This window comes from Pyrgilauda ruficollis, unplaced genomic scaffold (genome assembly GCF_017590135.1).
Source record: "Pyrgilauda ruficollis isolate IOZ18807 unplaced genomic scaffold, ASM1759013v1 scaffold55, whole genome shotgun sequence".
Lineage (NCBI taxonomy): Eukaryota > Metazoa > Chordata > Aves > Passeriformes > Passeridae > Pyrgilauda > Pyrgilauda ruficollis.
In genome coordinates, this window is record NW_024527155.1 from 6,666,481 (window position 1) to 6,687,534 (window position 21,054).

The window sequence follows — 21,054 nt, forward strand, 5'->3', positions numbered from 1 at the left end:
TAAAATTGAGAAGTTTCTGAGTTTAAGTTGTTGTAATTCAATACAATCTCATGCCAGAATTTTTTTTTCAGGTGACCACACCGCTTTCAGTGAAAAAGGGATGAATATTAGCCAGCAATAAAAATAATTTCAGTATCATTGCTCTTTACTTAGCAGATCTTGCTTATTTTCTAAATATGGATCAAATCCTTAAAATGAGATGATTTTTAATTTCCCTGTGGGTTTTCCCATGGCAGTCATTGCTGTAGTATGCCAGTACTTCACACTTTTTTTTTTCCCCACAACAGTCTTGTTAATTTAATTATTTTTGTTCACATTTTCCAGATGGAAATTGAGACAGAGTGATTGAGTGCAAATTGTTTCTTCACTTTGTGTTGGGCATTATAAATGAAAATAGTTCTCACTGATGATAATTTTAGCTGCAAATTCTTAGCTCGTCTGATCAGATACTTAAGGCGTAGGAAGCAATTAATGAATGCATGTAAAATATGTGGCTTCTTCTCTTGCAGCATGTTTTCTGAAGACTGCCACAGTGGCAAGGAACAAATATAGTTTCCCAGGGTATCAATGATTACCTTAAGCATGAGCCCATCCTGTCCTGCTCTGAACTCCCTCAGCTCCTTTGCTAGTCACCTATCAGCCTTGGCAATGAGGGGGAGAATATCATGTGGAACTAAGAAACAGACATAAAATTCAAACTGGCATATACAAAGAGAATGGGAAAATTGGCCCAGAGGGATTACTTATTAAAATTTTAAAAACAGACAGACTCCTTAAGTCCCCAATCACTTCATATACAATCTAAAAGAAAATCTACCTAGGTCTATCTAGGAAAGATCTAACTAAAATAAACATAAACTTAACCTAATTAAAAAAAACCCAAAAGCAAATACTGTAACAGTGGAGGGGTGGACATTGCTTGTTTTCTACCTTCCCTGTGAATTCACCAAAAAAACAAATTTATGAAGAAAGGAGCTGTGGCAAAAGTAACTGGGCATAAAAAACATGGGACTGTGTGTACTTCTCTGAATGGTCATGGTTTACGTCAAAATCAAATGTTGTTTATATTCAAGTGGGATGAGTCTTACTTTTATGATTTTTATGATTTTTAATATGACTGTCTTTGTATTAACTTGTTTAATGAAATAAAGCTCTTGAGATCTTTGCAGCGCTCCATCTTCTGACAGAACTCCTTGAATTGACAGGTGGATATGTTCAACTGTGTAACGGACAACTTACTTCTGGCTTTAAGCAACTTTTGTTCTTCAATTTTTAAAAATCAGAAGTATATTACATGCCAAACATCATATGCAAGACAACATTTGGAGGTGCAAATAGTCATAACAAAGGGCTCTTTAAATGAAATTAATAGAAAATATTGAAAAATCATGCAAAGCATTCAAGATTTTTCTATTTTTTTGCATGGAGATCATAGTTTTGTGACTTTGCTTTATGAAAATATTATTATTCTATACAGAAGTTAGCATTTAACTAGCCTGGATTTCTTGCAAGTGCTTTTGCTATGGCTGTTCCTTTTAATAGGTCTCTAGAGCCACTGAATCTAAATAGGAATTTTTCAGGTGACAGTGCTTTGCATCATTACTTTGAGATCATTACTCAGTCTCTAGCCCCAAAAGCACTAAGTACAGAGGAGTAATTAAATGGATATATGTTCATAAAAGTCCCTGTGCAGAGGGGACTCATATCATGCTCTTCACTCCTACTCTCTGAACTGCAAATACATGAAATTCATAGTAAAATTGCACAAACCCGATTCCTTTCACTTTTACCAAATACATATTTCATCCCAAGTATCTCCTGCCCTTAACCCATCCCTGTGAAAAGCATTCTGACTGTGACCCTTTTCATTTGTAGTCAGAGAACTCCCACTGAAGCGTTTCCAGAAATCTCAGCCAGGACAGTTTCAAAGAAATCAAGAGGCAGTCCCTGTGGTAACTATGTCCCATAAATTTAGGGATTTACAGGTTGATCCTAGCATTTTAAACTCCATTTAGAAACCTAGTAGCAGCTGCTACAGACCCAAAAATATTGGTGAAATAGTAATTTTGTCACAATGCTGCTTTGAAAATTGGTCATAGAATTGTTCCTCAGCTTGAGTTTCCCAGGGGCATTGAGATAAAGTGCAGTGCAGCCAAGTAATCCTGAAGTGATAGGAGTAGGGATTACTCTGGCAAGGATTACCTCTGGAGGAGAAGTCACTCTCCTCACCAGATACAGATGAGACTGTTGATAATAAATCTGACTGAGCAAAGCTTTAGCATCTTTCTGTTTTATCTAAGCAGCAGAATTCAGCTGAGATCTTTCCAAGCTAATGAGGCCATCATAGAGGACACTTTTGTGATGGCTGTACAGCACTAGAGAATGGAGCCCAGTCTTTAGCTGCAGTAAATCAGCTCAGTTATCTCCTCACTAAATTGGCAAGCACTGTCATTCCCAAAGCCTCCAATAGCTTCAGCAATCAAGCTGCCATCCCTAACTTTATATGTCTGCTTCAGGACAAAATAAAAATACTCATCTTAAGGCCTAGAAATCCCCTGTCCTCACCCTGTTCATTATTACAATGTCTTGAAATTCAGACAGAATTGCTTAAGTAACTGAAAAATAATCTCCAGATATTAAGAGATCTGCAGCAAAAACAATAAGCAAGTGATCCCTGGAGTAGGGGCTTTGTATCTTCTTTTGCTTATACAAGACCACAGCAGCTTCACAGAAGCTATGGCAGTAGAAGAATCAAATGACAAGAGCACAAAGCCCTACAATTATTACTAATTACATCTTTTAAAATGAGGATTTTCCAATGTAAAAGGGAAATTTGAAGTGGATGGGAAGGCTTGCATGAGTTTTCTCACAAAAGGCTTCTTCATGTTAGCTGTTGATCTGCTTCTGCATCAGTTTTTGTGTGGTTTTTCTTTTTTATGCCTTAGTTACCTATTCTTATCTCATAAGGAGAAAAGATTTTTTTTTTTTTTTTTTGTGGCAGGGCTTTTTACTAGACATTTCTAAAAACTAGAAATGTTGGGCACATATTTGTAAATCTGCATAGCAGACATGGACTTTTCTTCCCTATAGACTGAGAGTGTTTTTACCTGTGTAAGTTTCATCAAGTGCTTAATGCACAGCTCCAGAGATATCTGCATTATCGCTGTAGACAGACAATTGGTTTCCCCTTTCTTGGCAGTCACTCATTTCATTGTTGTGCTGGGCTGAGCAGGTTTGCCCAGGATTTGCCCAGGCCAGAGATTAGATCACATTTAAGTGGCACTGCAATTTTAACTTTTCCTTCTCTTCCCCTTCTCACCTTCCAGGTTTGCTTCCTATACGGTCTTCTGCTTCCAAAGTCTGCTATTTTCTTGCTTCTGTTTTAAGCAGCCCAGCTAAAAGCATCCTCCTTTCCATAACCTGTTTCTTTTCTAAATGGACAGGTATTTTTTCCCCTCTGGATCTTTTCCAGTCTTCATTTTCTGTCTATCATGGGATTCAGTCAGTCTGCCTGACAAATCCTCTCTCACTCTGCTCCCAAACCCCTGGCTTTTGATCCAGTGTTCAGCCATTTCACCTCTGGGCTTGCAGTCCTGTAACTTGGAAGATATAGCAATAAAGCAAGCACAAGTAAGACTAATCTCTGAAATAGACTGGGTAATTCTCCTTCCTATTCTCCCCCAAGGCAAACACATTGACATTTTGAGTTAAGTTAAATTCTGGCTATATAAAAAGAACTGAAGCTTACCTATAAAGTTTCTAATGGTTAATGCTGAGAGTCTCTCAGAGGGCAAAAACTGGGGCAGAACTTGCTGCAATAAAAAGTAAATTTCTCTGGGTAATGGCAGGGAAATCACTCTTGCTCTGTAAAAGCAAATCTTACTGTGTTTAGACATTCTGAGGAAAGCTATTAATTCTGGGCCTGACCCATCTAACACTAATGTAAATCAGAAAGAAACCCCTTGAAATCAGAAGAGTTACAAAAATGCATTAAAAAATCTTTAATTATTATTAAGGCCAGAAGCACTGTTATGAAAATAGGGACTAAGCCTCTTCCTCTCCACAAAACTGACATTTCCAAACTTACTAACAGGAGGAGCAATGTGATCTACATCAGAGCACAGAAATAAGAGTTGGGAGGCCTTGACTCTATTCCTGGCTCTGACAGTAACATATTAGGTGACAATGAGCAGATCATTTCACTTTTGTAAGCCAACACTTCCTCTCTCACCCTTGGTCTTGTACAGCTGTAAATTCTTTGGTCTTAACAGGACCTTCAAAATACTGTCATAATGTAACTAACTGACCCTTACAAAGACTAATTCTAAAAGAAAATTAAATGGGAATTATATACACTGAAGTTACTTAAGAGTCATGGAAGACACATATCAAGGTATTGTTTATTAGCACTGGGATTACCTAACTCCAGAGCATTGAGGCTGTTTTATTATTCAGACTCATTTGTTATCAACAGTCACAATGTTTTCTTAAGATGGCAAGAAATCAGTCTATCTAACTTGCAATTAGGGATAAAAAAAAAGCTTGACAAAAAGATTTGACCTTAATTTAAAAAATTAACACTCTGACAAAAAGCAAATGAAGTGCATTTTCAGTTTAATTAAAATACCACAATTGCAATGTAAATAATTGTGTTTTATTAATCATCGGCATTCAAGCTTGAGACTGGAGCAATACTAATGATAATTAAGTTGCTGGTGCTGAGTATGGTGCCTTAATAATTACATAGTAGTTAATATAGAATGCTAACTAAAACTGGGAAGTTCTGCATAGCAATTAAGTTATCTCAGGCTGCTAATTAGTTATGTTAATTTAGAATTACTTCAGTTTCCTGTGTAAACTGGGCTTGTTAAACTTGAAGTCGCCATTGTCACTTCTGTCACATGCAACAGAACTGGTGCTCTCTCTCTCTTGCCATTGAAGTTTACACAAGAATGTTTCACATCATCAAAGTGGTTTCTTAGGGAGAGAGATTGTACAGAATCTAATACCGTATTTTTAGTTATTTTTCTGGCACATGCAGATAGCATGTTTATAGCTCAGGATGCTTAATCATTACAAGGATCCTTCTAATTATTAATGTCAAGGCAGAGTCTACTTTTTAAAGTTGTTCTTAGTAGTCCTTCTTTTACAGCCAGAAAAAACCAAGGTTATTTTAAGGGATATGAAGAGAATGAGAACAAGAAACTGCTTCATGCATAGACCAAAGACAAAATTAAAAAGTCATAGGTAATTCCTGCTTCCAGTCATAATATTGAGGACTGTGCTTTAAGATGTGGGCTCCTGAGTCAGGATTTGAGCTCTAAAGCAGACGTTGCAAAGAGCTTGAGTGCACAAGGTCTCAAAGGTAAAAAGCAATTGAGAAAATACCTTGCAAGGGAAAGTGAACTGGCCCCACTTGTCTATTTAAAATTCTTCAGAAATACAGAAATCAAACAGAGGAAGATTAATGAGTACTTCCCCTGCATTTGCAAGGAATAGCTGCCAGAAAAAGGAAGGCAGAGGTTCAATCTTTCCAATACACCTTGAGTGGCTGGGAGTCAGTAACCTAATGTGCCTATTTCCTTTTACTACCATTTGACAGGGTGGTTTGTCACCTGGTTTCAGAATAGGGGTGCAGATAGTCATAAGATTGCCTCTTTACTTCTCTTCCTAATTCTAAAAAACCCACCTCCCCCAGTTATGCATGTGGCTCTATCTATCTATCTATCTATCTATCTATCTATCTATCTACTTATCTATCTATCTATAGATATATATATATACATGTATTAAGATTCATTTGGACAACCCACTCAACTCAATCACCTAAATGCCTTTATGCATCATGGCCTAATTTCTGAGCACCAGACAATCTCCTCTTTGTTTCTTAGAGAAGTAAGCTGCTCTGCCCCTTTCATGGAGTAGCTTACATACTATAGTGCCCCATACTGTTCATGAACAGAGAAGTTGTGGGTGGTGTGGTTGTTTGAGCCTGTCCTGGGCATAGTGATCGCAAAATGAGGGAATTTGTGATTGCCAGAGAAGTAAGGAGTGGCATCATCAGAACTGCAGCTTTGGACTTCTGGAGGGCAGACTTTGGCCTGTTTAGGACCCTACTTAAGAGTCCCTTGGGAGACTGAAGGGCAAAGGAGTGAGGAAGACTGAACAATCTTCAAGAAGAAAATTCTAAAGACACAGGAGCAGGCTGTTTGCATGTGCCCAAAGATGAGCTGGGCTGGAACATGGGAAAGAAAAAGTGTATCAACTTTGCAGGAACTCAGGAGGACTACAAGGATATTGTGAGGTTATATAGGGAAAAAATTAGAAGTCCAGAGCCCAACTAGAACTTAATTTGACAAGTACAGTAAATGACAACAAAAATGTTTTTATAAATACATTAAAAACAAAAGGGCGGCTAAGAAGAAACTCCATCCTTTATTGAATGCAGGGAGAAACACATTGACAAAGGATAAGGCCTAAGTACTTAATGCTACCTTTGCCTCAGTTTTTAATAATAAGACCAGCTGTTCTTGGAGTATCTAGTGCCCTGAGCTGGAAGACAGGGAACAGAATGAAGACCCAATAATCCAAGTGGAAATGGTCAGTGACTTGCTACACCATTCAGACACACACAAACCTGTTGTACTGAGGGAGCTGGTAGAAGTGCTCACCAATCCACTTTCAATCATTTTGTCAGCTGTCCTGGCTAACTGGGGAGGTCCCAGTTGACTGCAGGTTAGGAAGTGTGATGCCCATCTACAAAAGGAGCCAGAAGAAGGATCCACAGAGCTACAGGCCTGTCAGCCTAACCTTGGTGCCAGGGAAGGTCAGAGATTTTCCCCTGTACTGGGCACTGCTGAGGTGGCATCTCAGAACCTGTGTCCAATGCTGGGCTCCTCACTTCAAGAAAGTCATTGAGATGCTGGAGCATGTCTGGAGAAGGACAACAAAGCATAAGGAGACAGGGTCTGGAGCACAAGTCGTGTGAGGAAAGGCTGAGGGAGCTGAGGCTGTTTAACCTGGAGAAAAGGAGGCTCAGGGAGGACCTTATTGCTCTCTACTGCCTGAAAGGGGATTGCAGTGAGGTTGGTCCCAAGTGATAGGAAGCAACTGCTAGCAAGTGATAGGACAAGAGAAACTGTCCTCAGGTTGTGCTAGGGAAGGTTCAGATTGGACATCAGGAAAAATTTCTTCACTGGAAGGGTGATCAGGCATTGGAACAGGCTGCCCAACACAGTCGTGGAGTCACCATCCCTGGAGGTATGTAAAAGGTGTGTACATGTGGAGTGTAGGGACACAGTTTAGTGGTGAACTTGACAGTGTTAGGATTACACGTGAACTTGATGATTTCAAGAGTCTTCTCCAACCCAAATGATTCTATGATTTTGTTCCTTCATGTCTTTGAGAAACAATCTGATTGTGGTCAACATGAAGTTGCAGGGAATGTGACTTAATTTTCTCGTTTTGATTGGCAGAGTGAAGGTTACAAATAAAGATTTTATGTTAATGCAGTGGCAACATCAAGAGCTTTAAACCGTGATCTTATGTTTTCTAATGCATGTTCATCTCTTACATTGACTGCTTCCTTATACTGTTTTTCATCCAGAGGGTGTTTGGGCACTAGAACAGGCTCCCGAGGGAAGTGGTCACAGCACCCGCCTCACTGAGTTCAAGAACAGTGTGGACAATGCTCTCAGGCATGTGGTGTGACTTTTGGGGTGTCCTGAGCAGGGCCAGGAGTTGAACTCAATGATCCTGATGGATCCCTTCCAACTCAGCATATTCTATGATTCTATGAACTTTGTAGTCCTCATAGGAAATCATCAGAGCTACAAAATAATATTTTTTATTTTCCTCAAGATGCTACTTGAGTGGAGAACTGACACTTCATTCTGCCATTATTTTCCTAGACTCATTTCTAACCTTGTTTTTCATGGAAGCAAAATTGTTTTTCAAGAAGCAAATACAATTCAGAGAAGCAGACTTCTGTTTTCAGTGGACAACTTTTCACAGTTATCCACAATTCCAAAGGCATTGAGACTATCACTCAAGCTGCTCAGAAATTTTTAATACCCCAGTGTCATGGAACACACAGTTATCAAGACAGACTGAAAAACACATATGCTATCCCAGGGAAAAATCACTCCCTGCATGCAGCCAGTAACATCCCTCACAGTACCACAAAGCATTTTGTAAACACCAGCTAATTACATTGCCCAGGGATGGTTATCTCAACCATAAATTCACAAACAAAAAACCAAGACCCAGAAGGTTTAAGTAGCTTGGTTACCAAGAAATTTGTGGTTAAAGACATTGGCTCTAAAAATCTTTACCAGGTAAAGATTTATGCTCTAATTACCATGCTCTAATTAGTGGGCTGTGCTTCTGCAGGGATTCCCCCTTGAAGCACTGTTGCTTTACAGCCGCTCTCCTGGCTATCTGCTGCAGAACACTCATCTCCAGTCCAAATTTGGTTATTTTCATTGACTGTGGCAGTGTCAACAGAGGCAGTTCATCTCTTTGTTCTGCATGTGCAAGCAGGAAGCGCTCTTTTAGGGAACTGTCACACGTGACTTTGCTAGCTGCATGTGTACCACCACAGATAGGAGCATTTCTGTCCAGGAAATTTTGAGGGGTCCAGGCTGCCACTGAATGGGAGCTTTGTCTAGAAAGTTGGAAGTCAAAACACTCCAAGGTCTGAACTGTCTCCTACACATGAGCCATTTACAAATGCTTTTTATATAGCACAGGGTAAGAGCAGTTCAGCTGGTGTGCAGTAAGGTCGTGCATAGCTTATCTCAGTATCTTCAGCCCAAATGTCTCAGTGCAGCATATGTTGGGCCATTCTGAGAATTTGGGCTCTTGTCTGAAGACAGGTCAGCCTGCATCTGCTTCCCCTTCAAATCTTTCCCAAAGTACAGACATCTGGACTTTTTCAAAGAAAATTGGAAGGCAATTTGGCATGCAGCTCCAAATGTTTCTCAAAATCTTCCCCATGAACCCTTAGCAGTACAGACCCTTGTGCTTCTGCTGTTCCACATGCGCTGAAGGAAGTGAAATTACCCCACTGTAAGACAGAAGCAAGGGCAGGAAATTACCCCATGAGAGGCCCTTCTGGATAGCAATGGTGAGAATGAAGCTGTTAATCATTATACTGTGTGGTGATGAGACTCTGCTGCCAGGCTAATAAATACTCTGATCCAGCATGGTATGGATGCACATCCAGATGTGTTCTTGTCTGCAGAGGCAGCAGAGGGATTTCAAGGTCTGCAGTGGGTCTGCTGGAGACTGAGGAATTGTTAACAGTGTTAGCAATTTGAATAGTTAAATTGATGAGGGGCTTGGGGAAAATGTCAGTAAATTAGAAATCGTTAGAGACATTTGAGAAGCATTAAGGTTGAGAATTTTGTTGAAGGACATGTTTATTATAGAAATGATTGAACCCTATTAGAAACGAAAAGACATTTTGTAATATCACTTGACTGAAAGAACAAGGGCACAGAAATGTCTGTAAGTACACACACACACATTCAATCTCAATGGCAAGCTGGTAAAAAAGCAAAGTTTCAGGCAAACAAAATGAGAGGAAGAATTTTAACAGAGTGGGCTGTTGAAAGAGAAGCTTTTAACTGCTTCTGATTTCTTGGGTCAAGTATGGAATATGATAAAAGGGAAAGCAGAACAACAAGATTTTCTGTTTGATTCTCTCTCCTGCTGTATTGTGAATGGAAGTGGAGAAGCACTGAAAAGGGGGATAGGAAAGACAGGGGTCTGAAGAAACAAGAGAAAAAAAGGCTTCTCAAGGCTCTCCACTTTAGTGTGTGAAAAGTTTTAAATACTGTAAAACTAATTATTTTAGGAGAAATGCATTGCTGTATTGTCTAAATGTGCAGACAAAATATATTTTTTTATTGTAATCAGCAGAAATCATCCATCTCTATAATGTTTTGTACCTCTTGATTAGCACAAAGTTAATTTGGTGCTTATCAGTCCAAAGCAAGGGGAGCATGAAATTAAGCTGAGGCCAAATTTTCATTTCCTTCCTTTGACAACTTCCTTTTGATATAAACAATCATTCTCTTGAATAAAGAATGCATTTAAAATACATGATAACTTTCTGATTTCTGCTGTTATAGAGTATTTCCATGTTATTCAACATGGCATTTTTCTTTGCTGCCTTTTATTTATCCCCTCTCCAAACCTCCTGAATACATCCTTAAATATACCAGGTCCAGTTTAGCTGTGGTATAACTCTGTCTTTCCAACTTCCTTTCAAATACAAAATTAGAATTTTGGACCTATTTTCTAGTAATACCAATAGATTAAATGATGTCGAATGTAAATGTTTCTTCTTCAGTTTTATGACAAACCACAGTGGTCCAATGAGCATCTTCTTTCAGTTTTGAAGGCTGAACTTTTCCTCCTCACGTTGTAATATTTCCCCACTATTTTCTACAAGAGTTTGTCTTTCTCTCCTGCATCAATATACAGCCTCACAGGCAGAGAGGCTGCACTTCTGAAACTGCCACATGGAGTCCTCAAGAGGCAGCCTGAAGCCACTGAGGGTGGAAACTCATCAGCAGGATTTTCCAGTGTTTACCACTCTCCTTGGTCTCTCTTGGTTTTATGCAGCTGGTGGAGTGCTGCTGCAGTGAAGGTCAGCTATGATGAGCGAACCCTGGATGGGTTAAAAGCTGGACCATAATTTCATGTCTCCTAACAAGGTTTCCCTTCTCTAGAAATTCATGGCACATTCACAAATCTCCTTCCTTCTTCCCCTACCCTTTCTGCTTCTCAAAGAAATATGGTTTAAAGGGATATTGTTCAGAGTTATTTCACTAGAAGTGAATCACTCCACACACAGAGCTGCAGCATGTCCCGGTCTTATTGAAACAATAAAGACTTTGCACACTGAAAATGATGCTAACAAGCTCCAGCTGTGCAATGCAAAATATACCACAACCTTTCTTGCTCCTGTTGCCTTTTCTCCCTGTTTTTCCTACAATATTAGTGGATGCTTCCATTCAAGAGACATTTAAAAAGGGTATTTTTTGAGGCCATTTGGAATTGCCATTCTTGATACACTTGATATCCCTACTGAAATCTAATTTTCAGTATGGGGCTTTGTAATTTCATGCTAGAACAGCAGAAAATGGAAGAATAACTCATCCAGAAGGAGAGGATTATGTAACAGTAGTGAAGGAGAATCAGCAGAGACAGGGAAGATCCTTTGGAAAGTTGCTGGTTCTGCAGTGCCATCCACCTGCTAATTGGTTTCAAAAGGTGGGGAGACACACTGCCAAAAAGCAGAAGAAAAAACAGGGGGGAAAAAAGCAGCTTTGTATTAATACAGCTCACCTACATTCATTCAGACAAAAAGGTATACATTGCAACTGAATAAAATCCTCCTCTACTACCCAGGCTCCATTGAATGAAGGTCTGCCTTTGCTTCTGTGAACAAGGTATGTCCTCCAGACACTGAGAATGAGAACCCACATTTGGTGTGAGATGTGCTCAGCCTGTTACAAGTCACACCAAACTGAAGCCGGAATTTGAGTGCTGGGAGAGTCACGACACACCACAATGAGGATTTGGTGTGGGAGTGTGCTGGTCTAATGGAAGCTGTGGACTCTGCCCCAGAAAGGACACTGATTAGTAAAGCAAAAGAATTGCTGACAGACACACTGAAGAAACTCTGATGATTGATGAGCTGGACTTGGAAACCTTAATTTATTATTCCAACACATGGATGCTCTAAAGGTGCCAGAGATCTCCACTGGAGAATAGGGTAGACAGCCCTACACAGCCTGCTCTGTTTGTCTTGTTATTGTAGCATGTGATGATGGGACTAGTGTGAGAATAGCAATGACAGTGCTGTATACAGCTATTATACATTAGGGTTACATTACTTCATTTGAAATTAGCTGAGAGTTAAACAGTGCACAAAAATATATCACTTTCAAAAGAGTTAAGTATTTAACACAGAGTGATGAAAAGCACCATGATAGGATTCTGGGCTGCTTCTTACCTTGAAAATACCCACAGTGGTGCCATGGAAGAAATACACTACCAACCTGGGGTACAAAACCACAGACTCAGGCTGGAGAAAAACCAAGGACAAAAATTGCCATGGATAGCTGCAGGAGATGGATGGGAGAGCCAAGGAGAGAAGGCTAGAGGAGCTCTCCTGCAAGAACACCCCACTAGGTCTTTGTTCACTCTACCATTTCTTTTAATGCAGTATGAATTCTCCTTGCTGCTGCTAATGTTATGGGGATTGCTGTTTTATCGATCTATGCACCATGATTTTCACGTTTGTCTCCTAAATGGCTACTGTTATCTAAGAATCTCATGTACAATTCAACTGGAATTGCTCTAACATGCAGAATGCTATGTCATCTAAAAATGGGGTCACTTCACTGCTGGTAACAGCTCTCCGAATATTCATTCAGTAAACATACCAAAAGCATCAGTCCTACCACTCCATTAAACACTTTCTTGTTCTGAAAAATGCTACACTTCTGTGCACTGTTTAACTCTCAACTGATTTCTAAAGAAGTAGTTTTACCCCATAGCTCTTAATTTTCTTAAAACACCTTCTGATAATTTTTTCCACAACATCTTGCAAGCAACAGCCATCCAGTAGGAGCAGGCAATTTGGAACCATGGAATAGTGACATCCATACTATGTCACACTTGGACAGGGTGGAGGCTATCAGAGCACAGCAGTGTTCTGCCACCTTGACCATGCTTTCTTCCCCTAATATAAAAACCTCTCTGGTTAATAAATTGTCTTTCAAAAATGAAAACTTATAAAATAAAAGACGGCACCTCAGAGAAACAGTAGCAGAACTGGATATTGGAAATTGGAACTCACTGAAAGAAAGTGAAGATTTGAAGGCTGAGTTTGGGTGACTGCAGGCCAGTGCAAACTGAGGATATCAGTAGAAGACCTACACAGAGAAGTGGATGATGCCAGGGACACACTGAAAAACAAAGAAAACAAGTCAAACAATTAGAACTGCAGGGTAAAAATTTGGATTAAATCAATGAACAGCTGAAGGCAGAGATCATGGAAATCTCCTGCCATATTTTTCCATGCTAAGAAAATAAAATGTAGCAAAAGATCAATATATTAGAAGCAAGAAATAGGTTTGGAAATTTGAGACATTTGGAATGCTTGCAAATGACACTGGGATTGAAAGTGTATGAGCAAGAAAAACTCAGAGCCCGCCAGTTAAGGAACATATTAGAAGAACTTTACAAGCTCAGGGAAGTTCAGAGGATTTGGATTCTGCAAGTGAAAGGACAACTATAAGACTTAGCTGAGAAAGATGCAATTTTGGCAGTAGTGATAAGAACATATCCTGGGCATTTGGCCCCTTATTGCATAAGCACGCTGTAGCCAAGCTTCCAGAGATTCTCTCTTTGGTTAAAACTCAAAGTGTCTTCCGTTACATTTGGAATATCTCAAAGGTTTTGCTGATAGTTTGCTTTGGACTTTCCAGTTACTATTTTATCAGTAACAATATTCCACTACGTTTAGTGGCAATATATTTGATATACTGGTGCAAATCCTTATCCATACTTCGGATTTAAAATCGACTACTACCAGTTTAGGAATAAAGCCTTTGCAGAGCTGTCTACATTTAGTAATTTTCCCTTGCACAAATTCTGACTATGAGAGAGTTAAATTTTTAAACATAGCTTGTGTGATGTTACATTTTAGATTTTCAGTTAAAACAGGGATGTTTTCATTATCACTAAGCAGTGCTTACACAGTGTCAAGACCTTTTCTGCTTCTCACACTTCCTCACCAGCGACAAGGCTGGGGATGCACAAGAAATTTGGAAGGGGCACAGCTGGATAGCTGACCCTAAGCGATGCAAGGGATATCTCACACCTCATGAGGCCATGCTCAGCAATAAAACTGGGAGTGAGGGATGGAGGCTGGCATGAACTGCCATTTCTCAGGGCTGGGCATCAGTCGGCGGTGAGCAAGTGTTTTCTTCTGCATCACTTTTTTTACTTTGTTTTGTTTAACGTGGTTTTTTTGCCCCCTCTCTTTGTTGTCTGTACTTCTTCCCCCCATCCCCTTAAAAAAAAAAAATTAAATGCCCTTTATCTCAAGGCACAAGTTTTCCCACTTCTATCCTTCTGATTCTACCCTTACTAGGGCAGAAAAGAACAAGCAGCTGTGTGTTGCTCAGCTGCCTAGCAGGGTGAAATTACACCATCCCTTCTGTGCATTAAAACATGAGTTCATGTAGGCTGGTTTTGGAAATCAAGTTAACTTTAGGTTCTGAGCATAGATTTGGGGTTTTTTTCAATTAGATTGTTATGTGTGAATATATTTTATAGTAGATAGCTACATGTAGTAAAAACCCAAAAGAGAACTCACTGCTTCAGGCAAAAGAGGCAAAAAAAATGCAGTTTGTGCTAATCTGACTGAAAGTGGGCAATGTACAGTGCTTCATCCAGAATCCTGGAATCCAATTCCCTACTAGATTGTCAGCTTCTACGTTTTTCCACTTACAGATCACACTGCAGATTGCAGAGTATATATTTTCTCCAGACTTTGAGAAAGAGCATGGAGGAACTTAAAGATGTGGGACAGTATCTTAGTTTAGGCTGGTCAAGAAGGGCTTTCATTAGTGAACATTTATTCAGGCAGTGCACATTTCCATTTGGCTAAAAGCTTTTGTTTGTGCATCTAGAGACAATAGCCAGTAGAACTTTTTAAACACAAATAAATAAATACTTGTCATTTCTGTGGATGAGACATTAAATCCTAAAGACCAATGTAGCAGCTGGCCAACTGGCAATCATGCTGAACCTTTGAGTTATTCCTGACATTTATGCACAAAGCAGGTAGACAATGCTTGCCAGGCAGAAGCTGGCAAACAAACAGTTCACAGAACAAATATGATAGAGGGAAAAAGATTCTGAGATGGTGAAGGGAAAGTTGTGATTCCAGTGCATCACTTTCACTTTAGCTCGTAGCAGTGGCAGGGGAGAAAAATTCTGGAGATGAAAATCCTAGAACAACCCCTTAATCTCTTCCGTGCCTGTCCTGTGTGACAAGCCACCCTTTGAAATCAGAAGAGATACAGTTTAGATAAGGGAAGTTTGAGCATAAAAGATTGGGCAACACTCAGAGGTAAGATGAAGTCAGAACAAAGAATTTAAGATGGTTAAATGTGACTCAGAGGAGCTAAATTTTCTTTCTGCATCCTTCCTCCTTTTCCTCTGGCAAGTCACTTATCTCCCCATATCCTGGTTCCCCAACTGTATAATGAAGCAGTAATATTAAATGGCATGTTTATTTTCATAGTTGAGAGCATTTTTTTTGTTTGTTTGCATTAAACTAGTAAAATATTACAGAACTGGAGGAGGAAATGATAAGGTAAATGTTGAAAGAACAAAGTGGAGGGGGTAAAAAGAAGTTGTGGCCAAGGCTGAGGGTAGAAATATCTTACACTGGATCAACAATATCAGTCAGAACAGTTTACGTGCACATAAAAATCGTTTAATCAGAGAAAATGCCTGGTACAATTAGAACCCAATCTAAATAGAGACTTTAAGTACTATTGTTATCAGATAATAGGAATACTTAGACATGAACTGCCTTTAGAGAGGCATTTGTGCCAAGGTAGTCTGAACTGTACTACCAGGTACTCATTGACAATCACACCTGTGCAACACACTCATGGTACCTAATTCTTGTTGCCTGGTGCCACAGGGAAAGCTACAAGAAAAACAAAGGCTCGGTAGGGTCAAAGTTAAAAAGGAAAAATGATCACAAAGCAGGAGTTCCAGAAATATGCCCTGAGAAGAGTCACAGAAGATTACTCTGCAGTGGGGTAGATGGGTTTGTTACCCTCATTTTTCAACAGATCTTCCCAACTAGCTTCATCTGCTGTCCTGTATCCATAATACACATGAAACCTGAGGGTGTCTTACATAAAATTTCAGAGGCTTCTGTAGGAGCCAAGAGAAGTATTAGGGCTTGAAAATGTACTATACAGCATGAAATTGTTACTTCAGATAATGTGTAAATGTTTGGTGAATTCTGCTGGGAAAGAAAACAAATCTTTCTCCGATTTTGATAAACTATTTCAAATGCAGTACTTATAGGTCAGAGTAAAATAAGTTTTTTTTCTGGTAAGTCATGGATAAAGAACAAGAATGAAGAAAAATCACATATGCAGCACTTTCTACATATGCAGTTCTTTCTACAATTGGCAGTCTTTATGAATGATGTATAAAGGCTCAGATAATCCTATGATGTTTCTGTCTTCCCTATCTTTATTTTAGGGAAAAAAAAAAAAAAAACGAAAGGAAAGGAAAGGAAATTATGTGCTTGGTTATCACATAAAAAAAGCAAAGTTGTATTTTTAATTCACGCATTTTTTGTGTTCTGAATATAGCTGTAGGGCTGGATTCCTGCAGGGGAAATGTCTATAATTACAGTCAGGTGGCACCACCTTCGTGTTGAAGGAACCAATATGTGCCAGGAAGTGCTACACGATGCTATAAGCAGCAGAAGGGAAGCCAAGCAAAAACTGACTTGAAACAGGTACGTGAGCATATGTGTGACACTGATCTGTTATATCTGTGTGCCCTACAAACTTTTGCCTTCTTTACAGTTTATTAGAACTTTGGTTAAAGCCACACTTAGAGCAGCAATTCATTGCATATGTAGTATGCATACTACATGTTGCAGTAAGTGCTGAAGAGCTTGACCAAAAGGACCTTTTGTCCTAAACGCTATCCATGGCCACAGATAACTCTGCCCTTGAGCATGCACAATTGTGACACTCAACAGGTGCATTAGTGTTCCTTGTTTGGGAGGGGAGAGGTAGCTTGGAGAGATCAAACCATTTACTGAGATCTCAGAACCTACAGAAACTGAACTTAGATCTTCAGCAACTCTAAGAAGATGCCTATTTCTCTTGTGTTTAAAGCAATTAGCTTTAAACAAAAAGACAAATACCTCATTAGAAGTCTCCCTTGCAGAGAGAAATTAATTTCATCTTCAGTCACATACTTACATGATTGAACACTAAGGTGACACTTTATATGGTGACACCTAATAATCAGTGAACAGAAGAAGTTGGGAAATGCTTGAAATATTTAGCTACTGATGTCAACTCGTCCAGTCCTGATGTTTGAGAATGCTCAAGCTGACTCAGTATCTAATTGCACTCTCTCTACTACCATAACAACTTTGAAGTTGTTGGAAAGAAACAAGGTAAAAAGCTGCTGAATGTGCTGCATTTTCAGAGGTGCTGCACTCCTGCAGCTCCTATTGACTTCCCTGAGCCTGAGCTAAGGCAGCTCTGCAGAGAGGCAAAACTGCTGCTCCTCCCTGGACAGAGCTCCAGACCCTCTTTGTACATCTGTGCTGACTTCAGAGCAGGCTGAGGATCTGACCACACAGAAAACAGAGCCAGTACATATAAAAACCTTACTGCAGGCACCGAGAGTATTTCTGTGCAACTTGCCCAGTCCCCCACAACCTGTCACGTTCAGCAAGAAATACTCTGAAGGAAAGATGGAAATAGTAAGTTAGACTATTGAATTATTTGAAAATAATCTTTTCCAAAGAGAATATAGGCTACAGACTTTTAAGAAGATGGGACTTTAGGGCTGGGAAATGTTTCTATCATGTCAATGTGGTAACGAAGTTAGTTCTGCATTGTTTGGAAAACAGCAGATTTCCTTGCAAGGTTTGTGATTAAACATCTAACAGAAAATAATTATTTCCTTGCAGGCAGTTAGGCACCAAATATAAAGACATAGGGGAAGAGCCAAGCAGGGAAAGAACCTCCTAAATATCACTACTAAAAGCCACTGTTATTGCAGAGTCCTCATAATATTCACTGTTAATTATAAAAACTAGTATCCATAAAACTGAAATACCCACTAGGAGAAAGCATGCCATTTAACATGCAGAAATCTTTTTACATACAGAAAATTGGTGCCTCTTCTGTAAAAAATATCAGTGGGAAAGAGGAGAAAAAGTCTCCTTATGACTGTAGATTGCTCTCCTCCTCTGAAGCAGCTGGTGTCTGAAATTGTTTTCAAAGAACCTTCTCCTCACCTCTGTGCTGAATGAACCTACGGAAAAACCTAGCACAAACCTGATTTGAAATGAAATAACTCCCATTTTGGAATGAACTGTATGATGAAGATGTAGTTATAAAATAAATAATGATTCAGCTCTAACTTTCAATTTTGTCCTTATTAAGTTGCTCAACCAGGTGTTGAAGCCAATAGAATTTGCTTTTCCTCTGCTGGAAAGCTATTTTGAGTGCAGCGTGACTGAAGAATAGCCACTTATTATCTGCCCGGCAGTGCTCTCGGCTTTGCTGCTAGAAGCCCCCACAATTGCTCCAACAACACGTTTGCCAATACTCGTCTGGCTCAATCAGCAGCCCTAACACTGGAGTATGAAATCCTGCAGTGCTTGTCAGGGTGGTAAGCTGCCTGCTGTTTAACAGCTCTGCTTCATGGTGCGGTGTCGGGAGGGAGGCAGTGCTGATTTTGATCTTCAGTCTGTATTTGTTTCTCTCTTCAATTTATTCTCTTCAAGTCTCAGTGCAGGATAGATCCTGTACTATCCTGACTGAAATTCCTGGCTAATGTTGTTGTGTGCTGCTCCAGTGTTGCCGTGTTTCATGCTGGAGGTATCTTTCCTCCATGATGGGGGATGCAATTCTTCTGCATCCCAACTGCACTGTGAGGATTAATTAAAGTTTGCAATGCACTGTGAGTACCTTGTATACCATTGAAGTGGAAATTATTGTTTGTTACAGCCAGTCCAAACACCATCTGGGATTTCCATGTTCCTGTTTCAGCTCAGTTGTACATTACCAAGCTTGATCTGGCACCATGAACAAAAGATTAGCATTGCATTCTCCAGTTCTGTGTTCGGTGTTGTGTCCAGACCCCATGTAAGTCTGCATACATCCCAAAAAACTGTGCTCAGCACACCAGGACTCCAAGGGACTTTCTGTAGCTGTAAACCTTAGACATCCCTTTCCTTCTTCTGCACTTGCGGTCTGATATGGGTTGGATCCACAAAGCAATGGATCCCTTTGGCCTTCTCCACTGCCACCTCTGCCCACAATTAACTTCAAGACAGTTTGGCAAGACTGTGTATGAAATGATGGTGGAATTGGGCTCTGCATTTCACAAAAGATGTTTTTTCCCATGCAATAGAAGTGTCCCTTTGTGTGGCATCTGAAGTCCTATAGGGACATGGCAAAAAAGGGCTGATACTGCCCAAGATCCAAGGCAGTAGTGGAAGCGATGCAGACCATCCCACAGTATTCTTGTATGTTCATAATACCTACAAAACTCACCAGTTCACTGTGAGATCCTCTGCAGGGTAGGTGAATATCTCTGAAATGGACAAATCTCAACTCTGATTTATTACTCTGCTTTTATGCACCAGCTTTTGCACAGCTAAGAGTATATTTTAAAACATTCTTGTGACTTCACTGTGTTTGTAAATCACAATAAGCCAATGGGGTTAAATGACTGTGGAAACTCCCCCAGTATCAAGCTAGATACTTAAAATGGCATAAACTGTAACCACTCAACTCACTTGTGAGCTTTCCCTGAGGAAGAGAGGAAGTAACGAAGAGTTTGAAGTCTACTTCCGAACTGAAGGGTTCCAATAGGTACCTTACCCAAAACACTGGGAGGCCTGACCTTCTGAAGAGTGCACTATTTTCACAGAGGTACAACTGTAGTTCTCTCACCACAGTAATTGCTGCCATTTACATGTCTGAAGTGCAATCTGACAGGTTTCAGACTCAGACCCCAATGCTGAGTGCTAAATAAACACATAATGAAAGTTGGACATTATCCACCTGAGCTTTGTGTTCCCTCACTTTCCCCATAGCATCAGACTCTCCTCAGCCTTTGAAGTGTCCCTTCTGGGTTTCTGAACAAGCTCAGAATTAATTTGGCAGGAATTCTGCTGCAACTGTTCCTCAGTGAGGGCAGCATCATGTGCGTTACTCTTCTCCTCTGCCACCTTGAGACAGTGGTTTCTGATTTTATGAAGAAAAGCTTAGGTGCTATCTACACTTTCACATTCATCAGCCAGCCTAGGGAGAAATGTCTATTTGATAACTTCCAAGCAATCCCACTATGTGAATGCGTATTTGTTTGCCTCCACACATCTACAACCAGCTGTCTGGTTTTAATCATTTTTTACCTAATGTCTTCAGAGATACTAAGCTATTAAAAATTCATAAAAAGAAGCAAATGGGCCTATCACAAATCTGAAGAGTAGATGAAGAACTGGGAAGAACAGAGAAGAGACTCGAAATGAGAATGAAAGAATGATACAGGAGAAACTGATATCTAAATGTTTATTACAAGATAAACGCAATTTATTGTCTTTACAGCTTCTTTGATTACCTTTCAACCTTTTCTTAACGATGCCCATATGTTGCAAATAAGAGGGTTTAATGACTTTTTGTTCTCTCACCTTTCCCACGGCTTACATTCCCGCTGTAATTACCACGCCGGCAGCCTGTGTTTGCCCGCCTGCCGGCGGTGGTGGCGGGGGATCCACCCCGCCCGCCCCCGGCCGGAGCCCGCCTGTCGTTCCGGAGATGTCCGCCAGGTGGCGGTGCCGCCACCGCCGCGCCGCTTCCCGGCCACCGATCCAAGGAGCCGGGGAAGCTTGTTTAACAAGTCCTTCAAAAAATTCTTAAAATGGTGAATAAAGGTAAGTTATTAGATTCTATGCGGGTTTCCTGAGAATAATAATAAAACAGGAAAATAAAAAATGAAGTTAGAACGTGGCAGCAGCGTCAGGAAGGGACAAAGCTCAATTTATTCACTGCGTATCTCTGGATGGGGAAAACAAATCTCAAGAATTTCTGAGTTAATATTATTTTTTTTTCTCTGTTGATACAAATTTCATAGAGGCAAAAATGTCTTCTGACTGATCTCTTTGAAATTATTGTGACTAGATGAGGTCTTGGAATGAAATCCGTGGTGAGTAAAACTGTAACTGCTCATGACTCA